Here is a 22,612-nt window from a genome sequence, read left to right on the forward strand (position 1 = left end):
CACTGTACCACAACTCTGGTTAAGGCATTCACTGCTGGTTATCAAGTTTATTGTGGAATATCTGATTCCATCTTTGAATTTGAGACAGTTAGGCTCCCCTGCCCACTAACTGCAATTTCTTCTAAAAATAAGAAAAATAAAATGTGTGTCTATATTTGACTAACTTTATCTACATGAATTATAAAATTAGACTTTTATTCAGGCTATGCACCTTGAGCATATTATCTATTATGATCTATTATCTTAAATAATACATTCGTTCTCCATTATCTAATGTCGGAAAAGGCCTTAAACGGTATCTACAGATCAACCTGTGGAGGCCCATCTGCACATGCCCAGTGAAGATCGCTATACCTTTGTTCCTTTTCCAGATCGAACCCAAGAGCGAGATAATCTGTAACACCAGTTTCATGATTTCTATCAAATGTCCTCTACTTATACCATAAAGGGCAATTCTTAACATATTAGTCCCCAAGTGTTTCAGTTAAGAAAAAAAATGTTTTGTTACCTCAAATATGAAAGTCAATTTTTATTTTCTCTCTGTGTCATTCTAAATCTCCATGTAGTGGAGTAGCCTTGGCCAATAGCTGAGGCACAGAAGTGCATGACAATATCGAAATAGTAACAGAAATTCAATGATTTTAAAAAAGTGTTTATAACCACAAATAAACAGAAAGATGTTATTCCATTTGTAATATGACTGAAAATAAGAATTATAAAACTGTAGCTCCAAAGCTAAACAAGCTGTGCAATGGAAAGGACACTACTGAGATAATACCTGATTATCTTTGGCTGTCTCCAGCTATGCTTTCTTGCAATAGTCAATTTCTGTTTGTGGATACACAATCTTCAATTATTTGGGATCTAACACATTTTACCATAATGAGTGGAATTATTAAACAAGTTGATAAAGAAACTGCTTATATGAAATGACAGAAACTCCATTTAAAAAGTTTTATTTCTACCTCCTGTACAGGAAGTAGCAATAAAATAGGCTCATAATGTATCTTTTGGCAGAAATGACTTTATATGATAGAATGGCTAAGAGCTTCAGATTAGGTAAAAATATATATATATTTAAAAAGGATTTTGGATATTCATCAACATGGTTAAAATCTTTGTACCTCTAAATAACTCAGTATAAATATTAGCTTGTCATAAAAAGATCTTTTGGATATATGGAACATAATTTCCCAGAAGGGGCTCATAATATTATTAAAGCATATCATAATGTTAGACATACACTTTTCCCCCCAAAATTTTAGATTTTAACGGCCAGCAGCAGTACATTAAGATGCCACTTGTAAAGTTGGCATTCCATGTTACAGTGCCAATGCTAGTCCTGGATGCTTCACATTTGATCCAACTATTCTCTAATGCACTTAGGAAGGCAGTGAAATCAGCCAACATCCCGGTGGCCCTGAGCCTGGGGTGGAGTGTCAGGCCTCCAGCTTTGGCTGACCCAGCTTCAGCCAATGCAGCCATTTTGGTGAGGGGACCCAGAAGACGGAAGCTTCTCTCTCTCTCTGGAGAAACAGACACACAAAGACATCACAGATACACACATCACATAGATAATACATAAATATATATTTTTCTTGTACAAATTTAGATATTTTATAAAGGTTGCTGGTAATTATTACCACTCAACAAACTTCTGCCACAGATCCTTTTGGTTCAGTTTGACTTTTTGCTTAGGTCTTGGGATTCTAAGTTTATAGCCTGTTTGAATGCCAGACTCCCAGATCAACAAAAAGTTCAGGCACATTGAAGGTTTTATGTTCCAATTAGATATTCTGGCTTCCACAATTCCAGGGCAGCACCTGCCAGAGAAGCCCTTTAACAACTGTCTTGTGATAGTGATTTGATAGGGAGAAATACACATAGCACTGCACTTTTTTTTTTATTGGATAGGCAGTTACAGAGAGGAGAAGAGACAGAGAGGAAGATCTTCCATCCGTTGATTCACTCCCCAAGCGGCCACAATGGCTGGAGCTGCACTGATCCAAAGCCAGGAGCCAGGAACCTCTTCTAGGTCTCCCACGTGGGTACAGAGTCCCAAGGCTTTGGGCCACCCTCAACTGCTTTCCCAGAGCACAACAGGGAGCAGGATGGGAAGTGGGGCAACCGGAATTAGAATTGATGCCCATATGGGATCCCGGCTTGGGCAAGATAATGACTTATGCCACTAGGCTATGGCACTGTGCCCTGCACTTTTTTTTTAAATAAAAATGATGTTTTTTTTTATTGGAAAGGCAGATATACAGAGAGAAGCAGAGACAAAGAACTTCCATCCATTGATTCACTCTACAAGTGGCTGCAATGACCTGACCAGAGCTGAGCTGACCTGAGGCAGGGTCCCAAGAATTTTGGGTCATCTTCTACTGCTTTCCCAGGATACAATCTGGGAACTAGATGTGAAGTGGAGCAACTGGGACCCAAACTGATGCCTGTATGGGATCCCGGCAGGTGCAAGGAGAGGATTTAGTCACTAGCCTATTGTGCTGACCTGTAGTATTGCATTTTGAGTTTCTTTTGTGTATGGGATGACGAGGGGGTCAAATTTCTTTCTTCTTCACATGTATGTGCCAAAGATACACACACATGTATATATGCACTAGGTGTATATATACATATACACTAAGATACACACATATATATGCAGATACATATACAGATATATATATGCTCATATAGATATGCAAAATACATATATGCAGTATAAATACAGATTAAATTTTGTTTATGCAGTAAGTAATGGATTAAACCCCTATCTTTTGAATGTATACATATTATATCTATATCTATATATAGATATATACATATATATAGATACGTATGTATGTATATTTATGTGTATCTATGCAGATATATGGGCAACCTTTGTGCCACTGCTCTCTTCTGCGATCAAAATGCAACACATTTCAAATCTTCCCTGATAGTCCTCTAAAAATTAGACTTTTGCCACTGAGAATACAGGCACCTTCTTAACTATAAGGAGTACAATTGTTTTCCTTCTGAGTTATTTTCTATTTTTTCTGCTATTTTTCAGAGGTAAAAAGCAATGTATTTTGCACACACCTTACTTAAACAGCCTGATAATTCTAATCCATCTAGTTTAACAGATCATCCTTCAGTCCCATGTGGAAAAAAACATTTGCATCCATTTGATTCCATTTTATTGTTCTGAAGATATAGATGTAAAAATCTTAAGTGGCTACTGGACCTTGAGTGACATTTGTCTCACAAAGTTGGTAAACAGTAAGGGTGTGAGCATTTGTAGATTATTAATGGAGTCCAAGCAAGGAAAAAAAATCTGGGTGGGTTTTTGAACGTTTAGATGAAATTAAAATTAAATCAAAATTAAGGCAGGCGGGCATGATTGAGAACTTGTCTAAGTGAGCAATTTCCAAGCTCAAAATCAAAGAAACAAAAACTGAAAGGAAAACTAGTGGAAGCATACAGAACTGGTAAGAAGCAAAAGGAGCACGGATCAATCAAGAGGGACATACATGGATGAAAGGACATTCTGAAAACAAGTTCTGTGAGGACAGCTTGCTCTAATCAGCATCCTGTGTGGCTTGCATCCTACCACTAATCTGATCCATGTTTTGGAAGGAGCAAAGCACACTGGGTATTTCTTGTGAAATAAATCAAAAGGAAAACAAAGTGTGAAATATTCTCCTTACATTTCACTTCCAAGTAGAACAGATGTCTGCTTATCTAAATTCAGCCAGAAGATACTCACTAGCAGAGCAGAACACAACTTCATTTGCCTCCTCTTTGGGATCGTCTATCACAGTTTAATCTATTTACCACTAGGTTTCCACTGATTACCCTTCGCCAAAAGAACCTGCTTCGTTTTCAGACCTTATTCTTAACTTTCCTGTTGTGAGTTTCCTTCCAAGTCATACAGTTATATTCTATATTTTTCCCTGGGGAAGTATGAAGCTTAAATTAGATGAAACAAAGCCTGTTTTGGCACCAAATTTATATGGATTTGATCGAGCATCATGAGAAAATGAAGAATGGAAGAAGAAAGGGAAAAATACAAGATTTGTAAGAACTAAACACTAGCTATTAATCCCCAGCGGTCATTGTGTTGTTTTCCTGGAGACAAAAATCAAAGAGAAATTGTAAGAAAAACCAGCCCTCTCTCCAATACTTTTAAATTCAATATACATTAGTTGATTTTCTACTTTGCATGGATATTTTAAAATTGCATAACTTTATGTATATCTTTTATTTCTGCCTTACATTTTTTATTGGTCAATGTTATTGTAAAGGCAGATAGGAGGCAGGGAAAGAAAGAGAAAAAGAACTCCAGTGTATTTTTCACTCTCAAAATAACTTCAACAGCTGGTCAGACTGAAAACTTGACCTGGGAACTCGGTCTGAGATTGGGCATGGTTGAGTATGGGTGGCACTGAATCTGCTATGTGAGCCATTGCCTGCTGCTCCCAGTGTGCACAGGAGCAGGAAGCAACAGGTGGAAACAGCTGAAATTCAAATTCAGGCACACTAGCAAAAGAAGCAGGGGACTAGATTTTCTTTTGTTTGATAATTTCCTTATGGAATGATTAATATTTTCAATATTCTAAAGAACGTTGTTTATTGTAATGTTGAATAGTACTTTACACAAAAGGATGTATTACACTTAGGTAAATTACATGTGTTATTTAGCAGAATAATTTAATCTCAAAATAAACTTGTTCAATTGCAACTAATAATCGGGAAAGGGTGGAAGTTGGCACCATTCTGTGTAGTGGATCATCCATTCTTGAGAAGATGCATATCAACCCTATAAATGAAATCAAATGAAAAATTTTGCACATACATGAGCAATAATTACTCGAGTCATTAAATCTCAGATGAATTTAATATTCAGAATGTCTAGGTAGACTTATTTTCCACTCAGGAGTAATTTAAAGTTATTTCCTAAGCTGAATACTCTCAACTATCGTTTAAAGATAGTTGGGGACCATGTGTTGGGAGATAATTCTCCAAGGGTTCTCATAACAGAGGCGCTAAAAGTTTATGTCTGCATGTTCATTTTAAAGAAAATTGTATGATACAGTCTTGGAAGACAGATTCACTTTCTTTTGTGGCAATGGTCAAGATTTTTAATTACTAGAATATCGGGTCTGGTTTGAAGAAAAGACTGCACAGATTCGCTAACGGCCCTTTTAGTGTTGGGGTTTGGGCATGGGCATTTGACCCAGAGGTTAAGCCGCTGCTTGGGAAGACACATCCCTTGTTAGAGTGCCCAGGTGCAGGTCCCAGCTACACTCTCCAGTCCAGCTTCCCACAAACATGTACTCTAGCAGACAGCAAGGGATGGCTCATGTTGTTGGGTACCTGCCACTTACAAAGGAGACAAAGACTTGCAGCTCCTGACTTTAGCACAGCGCTGCCCTTGCGCTTGTAGGCATTTATGGAATGAAACCACAGATGAGCACTCTGTCCCTTTCTCAATCTCTCTCTCTGCCTCCTTTTCAGAAAAAAATATAGACAAATAAAAGACATAAAAATTGTGGAGTATCCTGGGCTGGTGTTTCCTTGGTTGGGATGCAAACTGCCTTCAGTTGAGGCATCCACCTGGGCCTGCCTCTGTATCATTTGCAGGGCATTTGGGGAAAGGGAAATCAACTCAAGTTTAAAACTCAAAATGCCTGCCACTGTGACTAATAAAACTTCTTGGCGTCAGCCAAAAGACAAAAAAAAAAAAAAATTTAATTAGAAACAAGGAATAAGTTCAAGGGAGCTTCTGCGTAACTGTTATAAATTACTGTGCATTCTTAAAAGTTGCTGAGTAAATTCAAGTAATCTCTTAGTCAAAAAAGTGTATGAGACAATATATACATTAATTGGGTCAATTTAACTGCACCACAATATTGTATGCATGAAATCATGATGGGCTCACTTGTCAGTATGCTAGTAAATTTTTGACCTTTACCATGACTGACAATGGGACTGATTGTAGTCATTACCTCATGGCATTTGTTCATGTTTCCTGGATTTCCATTACATCGTGTGTGTGTGTGTGTGTGTGTGTGTGTGTGTGTATACATAAACAGATATAAAAAGCTGATGCCCAGAGCTAACAGGTGGTAAAAGGTGCTCAATGTGCAAACAAATAAATTTAATTTATCTAGTCACTCTAAAGTTTCATAATCTTTCTGTAAATCTTCACATTCGTATATCTATATATATAACTGAGAACCAATCAGAACGTGATCAGATAATCTGTGGTTAGTCCTGGCTTTGGCAGGGATGATGTAACTGCATTCAGGCAAGTAGACTTTCATAGGATACGTAACCTCTAAATTTACAAAAATACCTATTTATCCATCTCCATGAGAAAAAGTTGGGAGTTAGTTTTGGTTGCATAATGAAACTTACAAATATATTTTAGTTAATTTTTAAATCTACACTGATAGCATTTTTTTCCAAGCTGGATAAATTCATGTTTATATTAACATATCAATCTATGATAGAATAAAGTTCATTAATTATTGAGGGAAAATGTGTCTTCTGTTCTTTAAATAGAAAAGTGAAGTCATCTATTGATGCTTATATAGTATTTACACAAACTTTATAATCTCACTTTTACAATCAACCTTTACAATGAAATGAAGAAGAGCTGCTGTGTACTCTAAGTCAAAAGGACTTGAAACAGTTGTACGGGTAAAAAGTATGCATGCTCAGCTCATCAAGTATCCCTGGCAACTATTACTCAGCTCCTAAAAGGTTCCTATATTTTTATGTGAGGATATTATAAATAGCAATATATACTACAAACTATTCTCCAGACAACACTGAATACTACATTTTAATATATTTAGTTGATTTTTATTCATTTATCTGCAATGCAGTCGCATGTACATACAGTTGGCTCATATGCGCTGGTCCAGTCATGGGCAAACAGCTGATGTTGAGCTGTGCCAAAGCCAGGAGGCAGGAATTCAATCTAGGTGTTCCACAGGAGTGGCTGGAGTCCAAGCACTTGAGCCACCTGCTGCTGCCCGTGCTCTGTATCAGCTGGAAGCTGCTCTCATGCCCAGAGCCAAGGCCTGCACTCAGTACTCTGCTATGGGCTGTGGACCTTTTCTTTGGAACTTTGACTACTAAAACAGCTACCTTTCTCTTGACTGCATAATCACTCTTCATATATATGCATTCTAAAACCTCGAACTAGCCTCCTATTAACAATTGCATTTTCCTCCTATGTGTTACTTCAGAAAGTAATAGCAGGAGATGCTTTATCCAATCTAGTAATCTAGTGCGGCTATCGTGTGTATTGTGAGCAGAAAAAAAGTCCTGATCCATCCCAGTTTGTTTCTATGCAGAATGCTGAGTGCATATTCCCAAGGGCATTTGTTTTTTTGGTACAAAGCTTTCTCTCTCCCTCTCTTGCACATGCACATGTGCAAAACAGAACTTGTTATTATTTGGGCAGGTAAAAATAATTGACAGCCATGAAATAATCCATTCCACTTAAATAATTGATTAGTATATACATCATTTTTGTTTTGTATACTCGGCACAAAAGTTCACCCTATTCAAAGTGTAGTTTCCTAAATCATTATCTGCTCTTAATAGGATCATTCACATCACCAATAAAACAGCCTAGTATGCCTTTTCTTTTAATTAGTGAAGCAAAATTTTGGCATTGTGATTCTCTAGAAATGTTCTTAATTAAAGTGCAATGTGTTTCCAAATTAAGCACAATTAGCTGTATGGTAGAGCAAGTAATAACGAATAGTTTATAGTAGGTATGGTGAACCACAGTTACTTTAAAATTTCAAGTAAAAAGTCTCACCAATGTTTTTACTTTTTTCCATGTAGTATGATGTTTTTGAGGATATATATTTTAACTTTCACTATAGTCAAAGGCTTAACTCCGACTGAATTTACATTATAGTTAAATGACTCCACTGCAATAAAAACATAAAAAAAAATCCTTTATCTAACAAAAAACTAGGCAAGGGATATAAACATAAGCAAATGAAAAGCTGTTTAACTTCCCTAACACTGATTTTAAAACAGTCACAAAATCATTGTCTCTGAGCATATCTTTTATTTATGTATCTGAGAGGCACACAGGGAGAACACCCATCTGTTTGTTCTTCCCCAGTGTGGGTGACCTCAGGGAGTTCAATCCAGGTCACTCTCATGGGTGGCAGCAGCTTGACTACTTCAGCCAGCTGCAAGCTAGAGTGTGCACTGGGAAAAACTTGGAGTTGGTAACAGAGCTGGTACTCAGAGGAGGTGCTGCAGTGTGGAACGTGGTACTTGAGGTGGCATCTTAACCAGGAGGCCAAAGACCCATTATGCAACATGCTCCTAAATTATACTTTGCTTAAAAGATGACAGTCAAACTTACTCATACACTGTAAAACAAATAACATGTGAGACAACATATTTAATTCTCCTTGTTCAAATTATTTTATCTAATACATTGAGTTAACATAACCAAGCACATAAGTTCTGAACTATATGATATAAAACCCTGAGAATGTACTACATTTTAATTCATTAGAGAAGCTCACTGTTTGTAGAAATATAATTAAGTCTTATATTGAAAATAATTTTGAATTGTGACTTAATATATGGTTAATTAGTCACATTAATTCATTCCATTGAAGCATTACCTTTTAATTACATTTTAATAGACTCTAACAGGTGAAGAAATACACTGAATTGTCCCTGTGTGGATGGAGTTCCTGGCTTCTGGCTTCAACCTGGCCCAATTCCTGCCTTTGCAGCCATTTGGGGAATTAACTACCAGGTGTAAGACTGATTTTTCTCTCTTTCTTCCTCTCTTTCTCCTTCTCTTTGTTTTTTCCTCTCCTGCCATTCAAAAGAAAATCTTTCCAAAAGTCAGTTTATGCTCTGAATAAAATATACTAACCACATTAAATCTGTATATATGTTGGTATCATTTATCTTATATTTCCTTTTTTTGCTTTCATCTATCAAGGTGCATATCAATTCATATCTACCTGTGACAGCATATACTCTCTGTGAATCAGCAACTTGTTAGAGCAGCAGAACAATGGACTTATGACTGTTTTTAAAGGACTATATTATTGGGATAAAATAGGGGAAATCCCAGAGCTTATGGAACTGCATCATAAAATAAGTAAATATTTTTTAAAGGAATCACTGAAATCCAGTGTTAGTACCTTTAGATTCCTTAGATACAGTTGGTATTTGAGATATTTTTCTTAGTTAGAAAACAAATGTTCTTTTCTGTATCACAGAAATAAAAGGAGGGAATGAAAAAATAAACAACATTCTAAAAAAAGATTAGTGGAGTCATATTATACAATACACATAGATTAATCTACCTCTTTATTTTAAGCAATATACTATAAAAGCAGTTAAGTATGAAGAACTGGCCATGAAACAGCTTACACTGAAAAAAGTAAACAAAAATAAATAAGTGATGGTGATGCTGTTGTCATGCAGGAATGAATAATAGAGAGTCAAAAAGCATTAAAGGAGGGGGCCCAGCACAATTGCTCAACTGGCTAATTCTCCCCTTGTAAGTTCTAGAATCCCATATGGGCACTGGTTCATGTCCTGCTGCTCCACTTCCCATCCAGCTCCCTGCTTATAACCTGGGAAAGCAACAGAGAACGGCCCAAAGCCTTGGGCCCCTGCCTCCATGTGGGAGACTAGGGAGAAGCTCCTGGCTTCTGGTTTCAGATCAGCTCAGCTCTGCCCACTTCAGCCACTTGGGGAGTGACCCAGAGAATGGAAGATCTTTCTCTCTGTAAACCTGTCTTTCGAGTAAAACAAACAAATAAATCATAAAAAAAAATGAATGCACTTACCAAGGATTTGGAAAATCCCATACTTAATGCAAATTTTAAACATTTCTGAAAGTTGCAAGATAATCTAAATAAATACCAAGTCTTTCTCATTGGTGGAGATTCACCATCTTAAGACTGCCTACTATTTCTAAATATGCTTTCTAATAGGGTCAAGACTAGCTGCTAATGAAGTTCATAAGGAACCAGAGGTGCAGAGATATCAAGATGTACATATGCAGAGAGGAACTGCAGGGTGGATAAGTCCTACCAGACAGGAGCAGGTGCTGTTTATATCTCCAACAATAGCATGTGGTTCTGGCAAATAAGTGGACAGGCAAGCAAGTGGCATAGAATTCAAGCTGAGAATTACACTCATAAATACATGGACTTTTAGTAGATGTCAGATATCATATTGGAAATTAGGCAAAAATGAATTTTTGCTGTAATACATATTTAAATATACACACAAAGTGGTATAGGGAAGAAGGCTTATCTTTATCAAGGAATCTAAATATAGGAACTTGATGCAACTAGCAATCACCAACCTAGTTTGCAATGTCAGATGCCAGAGGCAAGATATGCCATAGCTAACTTGTAATAATTGCTGGGTAACAGGTACTCCTGTTATCTGAAAGAATCATGCCACAGATCCAATTAGCATTCCCATAAACTAGAAAAAGTGTCATTATGTCTTCTCAATACACTGCACATGGATGGATATGTTGTAACATTCTGGACAATTTTTTTTATCTAAACAAAACAAGGTTAGTTGCTAACCATATTCAACATTTGGCCACTTAAATACCAGAACACAAACTTCAATTTCTTAGTGTGAAAATGGAATTGTGATTTTTCGAAGAAATTGGCCTTGATTCTAAAAGATGTACGCTGACTATTTCGATAGGAGTGACATAATGTTAGTGATTTACTTTTGAATATTTGGAACAAAGAAACAAAAGTTGTCACAAGTTTAAAAGAAGTTAATGATCCATGAATCCTAATAGAAGATTGAACAGATGTGATGTGAAAAACAATTTCCTCAATAACTTTCATATTCATTTGATGTTTTTCAAAGGGAAAAATTTATTTCAAAAATAACAAAATATAAAAGTTTACATATTGTTAAGAGTTATACATTCATCAAACCTCTCTATTTTGTTGCCAAAGCCTTATAATATTTAATACTAGCCAAGGATTTATTCTAGCAAAAATTTGTGAATTGATTTTATAATTTTCAGTTTCCCTTTTCTTTTCTTTTCTTTTATTTTATTGTATTGTATTGTTGTTGACAATCTTTACACAGGTAATTGCGGTTAAAAAAAAAAGGTTCAGGGGGTATAGGGAAGTAGGTAATACTATTATGTCCATATTGTTTCCATCATGTATCTGAGGTAAAGGGGGATATTGAGGGAGAAGCCCCACCCGGTTTCCCACCCACCCCAAGTCCCGGATGTGGGGCATGCTCTGAGATCCTTGTTCAAATGGTTTTAATAGTTCTCCAGTTATGAATCGCTGCCAGTTTCACTTGATGAGGTCATCCACTGATTGATATGGTCCACCATAAAGTCTCCATTTGCCCCATATTTCGCTGCCAACATATAGCTGAGATGAATGATTGACCTGTTCTGTCTTCTGTCCTTTCCTGGTTAGAGTTCTGAGTCCAGCAGTCCGATTGGGGAGATCTCCAAAGAAACTTTGAGGTATTCCCAGACCAGATTCTTGTATGTTTTAGCAAGCACAGGGCCCGGCACAGTCCATCACCCCGATCAGCTGGTGGTTGCAATTGCTGGGTTGGTTCTGTTTTCAGTCCTGAGCTGCACTGGAACCAATGGGTGTTGCAGTCCAGTCTGGTTCTGCCCAGTACATACTCGGCCCTTACATCAACCAGTGGGAGCTGCAGCCTAGTCGGGGTGACCCACAATAACCCCCATCAGGCCCACCCCCTACCCTGGTTTGCCAGTATGTGTAGCAGTAGACCAGTCTGTCCCCCATCCCATTTGGCTCTTGTACTTGTCAATGGGTATTAAAGCTTAGTTTCATCTAACCAACTCAACCATCCAGCCCTCACATATGTTGTTGAGTGCCTCTCTGTCTAGCCACCCCAGTCCCCGTCCTAGTTTTCATGCCCTCCCGCGGGAGTAGTGACCCAGGAAGGGGGAACCCACTTTTTCCCTCCCAGGTCTCTTTCAGTCCCGGTTTATGCACTCTTTAGGTGGTTCTGTGCTAGGTGAGTTTGGGAGGGGTTCAGGCCTTGGGTTTGGGGGCAAGTGCTGCTCCTCACAGTGTGGCGGCTGTGGGGCGTGCCCCTGCCGCGTCGGACCCAATGCTGGGGGCTCATGCCAAAGACACTGCCGCAAAGCAGTGAACGAGTCCTCGGCCTCCCCCAGGGCGGCCAGTGCACCATGTGGTGCCAGGCTTTGCCTGCTAGCCGCCCGGCAGCCTGCTCTGGTGTTTTTTTATGATATGTTTGCTGCCTGGGGACACCCATGACTATGTCCAATTTTAGTGTAGGTGAGTAGTGAATCTTGGGTGATTCCCAGTGACAGGGTCATGGAAGTTTTAGGCATGTGTGGGGACTCAGACCTGGTGGTTTGGAGGGAAGTACCCAGGAGACAATTACGGTTATATACACCAACCCAATTCGGAATACAGAAATGGCCTGTTTGCCTAGAACATCACTGATCGTCACACACCAGCCCACACCCATACTATGGATGGGGGCCTCTTTGGCAGTGATGGGTACCATTACCCAACTGTTTGGTGGAGTGGTGGAGTGGTCACATTTGGCAGGGTCAAGACTGTATCCAACACGCGGGAGAACTTGGTCTGGGGGTAGACTCTATGGGGTTGTGTGGGCCCAACCCTGTGGAAATACAAGTTCCCCTAGTTGGACACCCTAACAGGGTTGAGGTTCCCACTAAGCGGCGCATGTGCTGGAATGGGGGCTGCGTTCTATCTAGGAAACAGTTGCAGTCACCCCAGTTTCCCTTTTCTTATCTTACATTATATAAGGAGACAATAACTTTACACATAATTCTATTTTGAGCTGAATTTAGCAACACAGTCACTATTCTTCTAATGATGGGGAAAAATGTATTCAATAATCAATTAATACATTCACAGTAGTTTTGAAAATAGGCATTTTAAAGTAGAAGTGACACTTTCAATCAATATTCAGAATAGCATTAGTTGATAAAGTAACAGAAAGTAAGAGAGAAAAAGATGGGACGAGGGCCTGGTGCAGTAGCCTAGCAGCTCAAGTCCTCATCTTGAATGCACTGGGATACCATATAGATGCCAGTTCTAATCCTGGCAGCCCCATTTCCCATCCCTGCCTGGGAAAGCAGCTGAGGGTGGCCCACAGCCTTGGGACCCTGAACTCGCATCAGAGATCTGGAAGAGGCTCGGGTCTCCTGGCTTTGGATTGGCTCAATTCCAGCCATTGCAGCCACTTGGGGAGTGAATCAGCAAATGGAACATCTTCCTCTCTGTCTCTCTTTCTCTCCATATATGTGACTTTATAATAAAAATAAATAAATCTTTTTTAAAAAGATGAAACAGCAATAAATTTAGAACTAGACTTTCTACCACTGTCTATACCTACAGTACCTTGCTACATTTAAATAGCAGAATGCAGGACTTATGACTGTTGCTGAAAGACTGTAGTACTGTAATAATAGGGGGAAAACAGCGGAAATGAATGGGAAAGTGGAAAGTGAAACACCTGTGCCTATACAACAGCATCATGAAAAAAAAACAAGAAAAAGTTTTAAAAGGAGACTATGCTTAGAAATAGTATATCTGACTTTGCAATAAAAATTCAAAAAATAAATCTTAAAAAAAATAGTATAGCATTTTATAGCATTCTGGTTTTTAAAAAATACAATAAAATATATTATTTCTCATGGTGCTTCAAGAGAAGTCAAAAAGTAAATTTTGAACTATAGAAATTGGGAAATTGCTATAACAGAGCTAAAAATACAAAATATTTTAACATTGAAATGCATATTGAGACATAGTCATTACTTATGTCATTTTGAGGACAGAAAAGAAAGTGGAGTCTTTCATTGTGCCTTCGCTTTGCCTGCCAGAGGCGGGGGAAATCTACCTTGCGGCCTATAGAAGGCTCATGAAAATTATTTGGTCTGGTTCTGCCCAAGAAACTTCAGGCAGCACTTACAATTCAAGAACTCTTAATCTGTAGCAGGCAAATGTTGAAGCTCATAAATTTGTATGGCAGATGAGTGATGGTAAAAATAACATTGGACCAGCCTGACACCAATGTCCTGAAGCAATTAGAAACATCAGACTATGTCAATATCAGAAGTATGAGCACAGCAAAGGGAAGAAATCAAGCAATAAAGTGACAATAAAGTGAAATCCAACAATAAAGTGATTAAAAGACATGGTAATTGCAAGTTACTTCCCTAACAATTAATATCCATAATATATCTGTCAACAATGAAAGCTCAGCAAGTCCAGCTAAGGAATGAGAAAAGAACTGAGGAGAGATATTGCAAATGAAGAAATAGAAATGTAAAAAAATTTATTTCAATGTAACTAGCCGTAAAAACCACAATGAGATATCGCCTCACCCTTTAAAATGGCTATTATTCAAAACACAGAGAGCCACAAATCCTGGTAAAAATATGGAAAATAAGGATCTCTTATACACTGTTGGTAAGAATTTAAATTATTGCAGTCATTGTGGAAAACAATATAAAGATTTTTTTCAAGTACAAATAGTGCTATCATACAATTCAGCAATCCCACTACTCCACACATATCTAAACATGAGATGATTATATAAAAGAGATGTTTGTTTTATCATATGTAGAGCAGCACTATTTACAACAGTCATGATGCAGAACTGAACAAGATATCTGTTAGATGAACAGATTACTTGTGTGTGTGGGGGGGTAACTATAAAAAAGAATGCCATAAATATGCATATAGACATATATTGTCATAACAAATAATAACACCCTGCCATCTGCAGCAAATGAACAAAACTGGGGGACATTGTTCGAAGTGAATTAAGCCACACACAGAAAGACAAATACTGAATGTTTCTTTTCATACCTGAAAGCTAAAAAAATAAATAATAACAAAAAGGAAAACCCAAAAATCTGAACATACAATGCTGACCAATTGAAGCTAAAAGGACGGAGAAGATAGAGATAGTTTGAATTAGGGGTAACAGATAGTTATAACAAAGGAATAAGTTGACATGGACGCACAGCACAGGACACAGCTATAGTTCAAAATAGCCTGTATGGTTTCCATGAACAAATAGGAGAAAGGAGTGCCAAGCACGCAGATACAAAGTAACATCAAAGAGGATGTGTTGGCTCTCCCGATTTGCTCACGTATTGAAGTGTCACACCACAGCCCATAAATATGTATAATTAACGCTAATTTTAAAAAGAAAAATAAGTGAAGGAGTTTACTTGTGTTTTGGGGACGGAAACCCTGTTTTGCACTTTCTATTTAATTGCATTAACACTCCTTTGATTCACAGAATTCAGGAAAAAATGTTATATATTCATTTATTTAGACATTAACATGAAAACATTACTATGCATTCACACAAAATATGCATACACTCGAAGCCAAAACATTTTATCCTTTATATAATTCTTTAAAAGCTTTTCAAACTATTATTTCTTCCAAAAAGAGGTACCACTACATGGGAGTTTTAAAGAAAATGCTTATATCGGAACTGTGACAAAAGTAAATAATTTTACATTGATTCACACAAAAAGCTTGGGAGCTAAATTGGTATTTCTATAGGCGTATTTTTGTCATAGTGGCACTTTAATAAATTAGACTTTCAATTTGAATGTTCATAAATAATATTATTCTTAACTGCATCCAAAAATATGTGCTCATATATGTTTTTATACAAAACATAACCCATTCAACAACTGGATAGAGTAGAGATTTTAGAACTATTTCTCACCATCAGTAACATTCATTTTATTAAAATAGAATTGGGTGGGGCAGGTAAGATAGAATAAAGTAGAGTAGGGTAGATTAGGCTAGACCAGAGTGTACATATATCACAAACAGGAGGCATACATGTTGTCTAGCAATGTAGGTGTGTGTTCATGAGTGCAGTTTTTTTAAAAAAAACATTCTATGTTGTTTGCAGTATGAAATTTAAAAGCAATTTCTTTTGAGCTTTCACGGTATGAATCAGAAAGGCTACTCATGTCAGGTGCTGCACAACATAATAGCAAATTGCAACAGAAAGTTTCCTGAGCACAGTGAGATTTAAGGTATAAATCCTACTAAAATAAGAGTTGTCTTTTAACCATTTTTATTAAAATGTTCTCATAGCAGGTGGAAATAAAACAGTATAGTTGGAAATTTAATTATAATCGAAAATACAATATTTTAGATGAAAAAACTGTATGTTTTTTTACTGAAGATCCTGTTTGCAGATTTTAAATATTTTTCTATTGAGCAGTTAATGTTTTACTTAATGATCTGTAAAAATTCAGATATGTCTACCGTACCTGTGTAGCTCAAAATATTTTCTCTCTCTCTCTTTGTGAGTCAATTAATTGCTTTCCAAGTTTTCAATGTCTAGGTAGCTATGATCATGTTAATCTCAACCTCTTCTGGCTTTGTTTCTTAGGATGGCATTTTCTATACCCAAATTGTGTATTTGACAATCACATCCTCTCTGCTGGTCCTCCTACCACCCTTCTATACTATGTCCTGTCTTTCTCCTAATATAGAGCAAATATTCCAGTAAAAACCTTATGATAGCAAGCAGATTTAAAGAATATGTCATTAATCCATGTGGCTAGCTACCACGCATTATTGATTTAAATATTCAAATATATTTTCATAGGTATGGAATCTTAATTTTTAAATCAAATATCCATTTGTTAGAGATCTAGCATTTACTCATTCTCTTGGTGAACTAATTTAGTTTTTTCATATGGTAGTAAGTTCCAAACCATTTTTTTCCAGCCTAGAATTCCTCTTCATTTCAAACTCATTTTCACCTGCTTATTCTAAATTTCTGTATGTATGTATGTGTAACTAACATCTACGACTAATAATTCTGAATCTGACTCTAATATTTTCACTGAAAAATCATTTTCACTGAGACTTCATCTTTGCAATAACGACTTTCTTACAGCTTCTGAAGTTCCAAACCTTGAGGTTCCCTATTCTTTTGGTTTTGTTTTCACACATTTTAGTCTTAAAGTAGGAATGGCAGACCTGCCTTGGTTCAATATAGAAGAACAGGCTTAATGGCTCAGGGAGATTGCAAACTTATTGTGGATTTGCTTCGTAAGACTTACTGACTCAACCCGGGAGAACTCAAAGATAACATTAACCAGAAATGTAAGAAACAAAGTGAGAGGCGCCAGAGTACCCTTGGAGAGCTTTGCGATAACTCTCCTGTGAAGGTCAGTTCTTACAGTGGTTAACTGTAGGAATGTTACTAGGAAGCCTAAATGCAATAGAAGGCACTGGATCCTAGATACAGGTTCATGGGGCAACTTCCGACTTCCAAAAAGGGAGGAAGCATGGACTACAGCAACAGACTTGACACAGACTAATCATAATAATCTCACTTTAAAGCCTATGCTGTTGGTGAGATAATCATGGCATCACTGAAAATGAAACAGGCAGGAACTATTCTCAAGTATTACTTGACCTACATAAGCAGAAAAATTCAAGTTAAAGAGAGCACAGGTTCTCACTGCAGAATCATAAAATCAGACAGTCATGGATCCCCAATCACTTTCCAGATACACATCAGTTCCCAGACCCAGAATTTCCTTGAATGAAAAGTAAGTCAGTTTCCAATGAGGAAAGACTTTGAAATATTCCTGAAAATTTATACTGTTAGTCATTCTCACAGCCTTTTCCCAAGGAACCTACGGCCTTTTACCAAGGTAATTGTGTACTGAGTCAGATAGAGTTTTTCAGGGACTCCTGCATGTTGTCTCTTAACTGCAGAGAACAGAAGTGTGATCCACCAGTAAGGGTAAAGGTTTACAGAAACCAGGAAATCAATGGACAATGGAGTTTCATATCATTTTATGTTGCACCGGGCTCTGAACCTAACCTTCGATTATTTTCCCACCTCTAGAATGCATAATTAGAATGACATACACTTAGCAGCAGCTAGAACTTCCCTCATTGGTTCTCTGGATTGTCAGTGGGGCTTTTACGGTGGTAAAGCCAAAAGGAAAACCATTAAAACTGTCCCTAGTTAGGAAAATAATAAACAAACAAACAAACAAACAAATACTCCTTCTTGCATTCCAAGAGGGACCACAGAGATTTGGAACATTGACAAGAGCTTTAAACATGCAGGTGACATGATTCTCACCGAACTCTTATTCAGTTTGCTCATTTGGCCTTTGCAAAAGAGAGATAGATATCAGAGTTACAATAGATTATATTACACTTAACCATTATATTATATTACCCTTCAATTGCAGCTGCTGTTTTGATCTTGTTTTATTGCTTGAACGAATTAACACATTTCCCCAATATCTAGTATGCAGTTACTGATCTGGAAAATGCTTTTCTTTTATCATGCCTGTTAGTAAAGACCACCATATCCAACTACTCTACAGTTGTCAAGGCCAGAAGCACATCAGTGGCCATTCCATCACATATGTATATTACTGCTCCAACTCTCAATAATATTTCATTTAGTTGTCGAGAACTGGGGAACAGAGAGTGTTACTGATTCACTTTCATCCATGTATAGTATATACAGACAGAGTAGACACAACGAGATCTGAAATAAAAATGAGGAAACTTTTTGATGAATTTTGAAGCCTGAGATAGAATTCCTTCTTTCCATGTACAGAAGACAATTGGTCAAAAATTGCAGACATTGTTTTTCTAGCAAAACAGATACCCTTGGGAACAGAATTTCCCTAGCTGCTACTGTGACTATAAACGTGAATACTGATTGATATTCTTTCTACAGTTATTTATATATTTCAATAATTTTATGGCAAAGCTTAAATTTTATTTAGAGGAACAAAAAACCACACTTTTTAAAGATCTATTCATGTGTACACTGCACATTTACACTGAACTGATTGAACCTATTTATTGGGGGGAGGAAACAGTTTTAAAGGTGAGGTTAGGGGCTGGTGTTTTGGCACAGCAAGTTCAGTCACCACCTGGGATGCCAACATTCCATATCAGAAGGTCAGTTCCAGTGCTGGCTACTCCACTTTCATTCTGGCTTTCTGCTTATGATCTGGGAAAGCAGTGAGTGTTTGACCAAGGACATGGGCAACTGGCACCTACCTTTTCTATTCTCTTCTATTTTTTTTCTCCTTTTTACCCCTTCCCTTTCTGATTTATTCAAAGAGTTACAATGAAAGAGGGAGAAGGAAGTAAGAGGCAGAGAGGGAAGCAGGGAGGGAACAAAAGGAAGAGAGAAAAGGTGGGAAATAGAGGGAGGGACGGAGAGAGAGAGAGAGAGAGAGAGGATGAGAATCAATGTGACTTTGGTTTCTCACCCCAAGAGGATACAATGTCCAGTGCTGCTCCAGGCCGAAGCCAGGAGCCAGGAACTTCATCCAGGTCTCCCATTGGGGTGTTAGAGTCCCAAGTACTTGAGTCATCGTCCATGGTTTTTTTTCTTTTTACAGGCTATTAGCCCAAAGATGTATTAGAACTGAAGCAGCCAAGACTCAAAATACAGCCCCCATGGAATGCCAGAATCTCAGGCAAAGTCTTTACCTGCTATAAGGCTGGCCGCCAAACACGTTTCTTTTAATTAGGGGAACTAGAGAGAGAGAATGAATGTCTTGTTGAAAACAATTTAATACAAGATAAACTGTCAAAGCATCCTATAAATATGTTAGTATTATTTTAATTTATATGCATCCTGTGAAGCCCAATGCTTGAAGATTGATTTTTGATTTCATTCTTAACTTTCAATTTTTGAAAAAAAAAAGCATATATCGATTTCCTCCAGTACATCTGGTGAGGAAGTAGAAATGGGGGCGGAGAGATGAAATAATGGAAATGGATTGAATCTGATCACTATAGGAACCAACCAGGTAAATCACAACTTAGCGTGACTTTTCTCTAAAATTTTATTATATCAATATGTTATTCACATAGAAATTCAACCACTTTACCATCTTAAAATGCACATATATTTAGAGTTTTCATCTGACAATATGTAAGAGGTAATGATGAAGTACAAAATAAAGGCAACAAAATTATTTAGTTTCAAAACAGAATAAGAAAGTAAATTCAATGTATTGTTACATATCATCTTTACACTGAAGTAGCTATCATGTGTGTTTTCTATAAATCCACAATTCTGTTTATTAAACCGAAACAGTGAAAACAACAGAAACATTTAGAAAACGATGATGACTAACATGTTATTAACTTAAAATCAATGTTGGGGCTGGCGTTGTGGCTTAGCAAGTTAAACCACTGCCTGTGGCATGGGCGTCCTTTATGGGCACTGGTGCCTGTCCCTGCTGCACCTCTCCTGATCCAATTCCCTGGTGATGGCCTGGAAAACCAAGCAGCAGAAGATGTCCACATGCTTGGTCACTCTCACAGGAGACCCAAACGAAGCTCCTGGCTCCTGGTTTTACCTAGGCCCAGCCCTGGCCCTTGGGCTCACTTGGGGTGTCAATCAGTGGATGAAAGATTTCTCTCCCCCTTTCTTGTTTTTGCCCTCTCCCCCTCTCCCTTTCTCTCTCTCTTCATGTAACTTGATATTTTAAATAAATATATCAATAAATATTTTGAAAATGAAAGCAAATACATTTAGGTCCAAAAGGAAAAGACTAACAATATGTATTACCAAATAACATTGTTCTTATGACTGAAATTCTAGCAGAACGCTGAGGTGGTTTTATTGTTGTCTTATTGTTCATTAAAAACTAACATTAAGCTATATACAATCAAACTGCAGTAAACAGATTAATGTATTCATACTTAGGAAGAATATTCTGTCTAAATGTTTACCAGCATTTTATTTTCATATCCTCAAAATATCTCAATATATGGATTACAGAGGCTTGATGACATTCATGCAATTTTTTCTTGACCATTTTTGTTATAAAAAAACACATTTTAATTAACCAAAATATAAATGTACAGAACAATTGAATACATATGTTGTATATGAAGACTAACTGAAAATTTGAGAGAAAGTTGCTATTTTCCTATGTTTCATGTAACACATAGACAATATATTGAATATAGTGAATAAACATAAGGCCATTCTCTTCACTGAATTATAAAAGGCTGTGGGGGAAATACAGAAATTCTCCTCTCGGGCCCGGCAGCGTGGCCTAGCAGCTAAAGTCCTCGCCTTGAAAGCCCCGGGATCCCATATGGGTGCCGGTTCTTATCCCAGCAGCTCCACTTCCCATCCAGCTCCCTGCTTGTGGCCTGGGAAAGCAGTGGAGGACGGCCCAATGCATTGGGACCCTGCACCCGCGTGGGAGACCTGGAAGAGGTTCCAGGTTCCCGGCATCGGATTGGCGCGCACCGGCCCGTTGCGGCTCACTTGGGGAGTGAATCATCGGATGGAAGATCTTCCTCTCTGTCTCTCCTCCTCTCTGTATATCCGGCTTTCCAATAATAATAAAATAAAAAAAAAAAAGAAAGAAATTCTCCTCTCAGAGAATATATTTTTATAGACTCATGTTTTCACATTATGTGTGTCTGTGTATATACACATTTGCACAAATTAGAAAAAAGCAGCTGAAAATTTAAAAAGTGGACAATCTGGTCATGAAATAATATTTTTGGCTTAGACAAATTCTGCTCCGAGGGATAAATTTTCTAATCATAAGATTTCATCAGACTTCCATTTTAGAGTTTCGTTTGCTGAATTTCAGGATATCTGGCAGTTAAGGAAAAATGCTGTCAATTATGTATTGCAAAGTGATTTAGCCAGTCAAATTGAAACATTGGGGCAATCTATACTAGTGTGTCTTCTTACGCATGTGTGTGAAGGGAGTATTCAAGTAGCCGGGAGAAAACAAATTCCTTTCCTTTCAAAATTCTCCAATAATGTTTTGCCTGTAGTTTAAGTTCCGTACACACTGAAGTAAGTCTGAACTCTTCTAGCTGGTGGCAGAAGTAATAAAATGCCTCGGAAATATTGTCTTGTGTTTTTCCAATAGAGTAGAGGCTAGGTGATGTTGGCTCTTGCTTACTCTGCTTGTTAAAACACCGGCATGATGATGCAATAATGAAATCCATCACAATAATACAGAAAAGTACATTTCTTCATGCGTGTTCCCTAAGAGGAAGATGTTTCATTTGTAACTTACGCTGCACCAATTGCAGTAGAAAGAATATGAATCTTCAGAGTTCTTACTTCAGGAAAACATCTGAAAAAACTAACCAGGCAAAGGTTTTTCCAGCGAAGCTTTCATTTGGAAGATATATGGCCATATTTACTGAAATAACAAATCAATGGCTTCTTCTAACCATGGAGACAATCCCTTCGAACTATAAATATGGTGCTGTATTTTTCAAAATTGCTATTAACGCATAAGAAATTTTGTGTTTCTAAAGCCAAAAGAAACTGAACCAAATAAGTTCAGCAGTGATCTTAACGGTCATATGGAACGTAACTGCACAGAGCATAAAATATGAAAAATCACCGTGAAATGACTCTTTCCTATTTTACTTTATAGACGTGTTTTAAAAGTTCGTCCATAAGTATTTCCTGTTCTATCTATTGACTCACCTCTCTAGAATGTTGCTATGACATATTTGGTTATAAACTGGTATTTTCCTATTAG

Source organism: Ochotona princeps, chromosome 6 (genome assembly GCF_030435755.1).
Source record: "Ochotona princeps isolate mOchPri1 chromosome 6, mOchPri1.hap1, whole genome shotgun sequence".
NCBI classification, from domain to species: Eukaryota; Metazoa; Chordata; class Mammalia; order Lagomorpha; family Ochotonidae; genus Ochotona; species Ochotona princeps.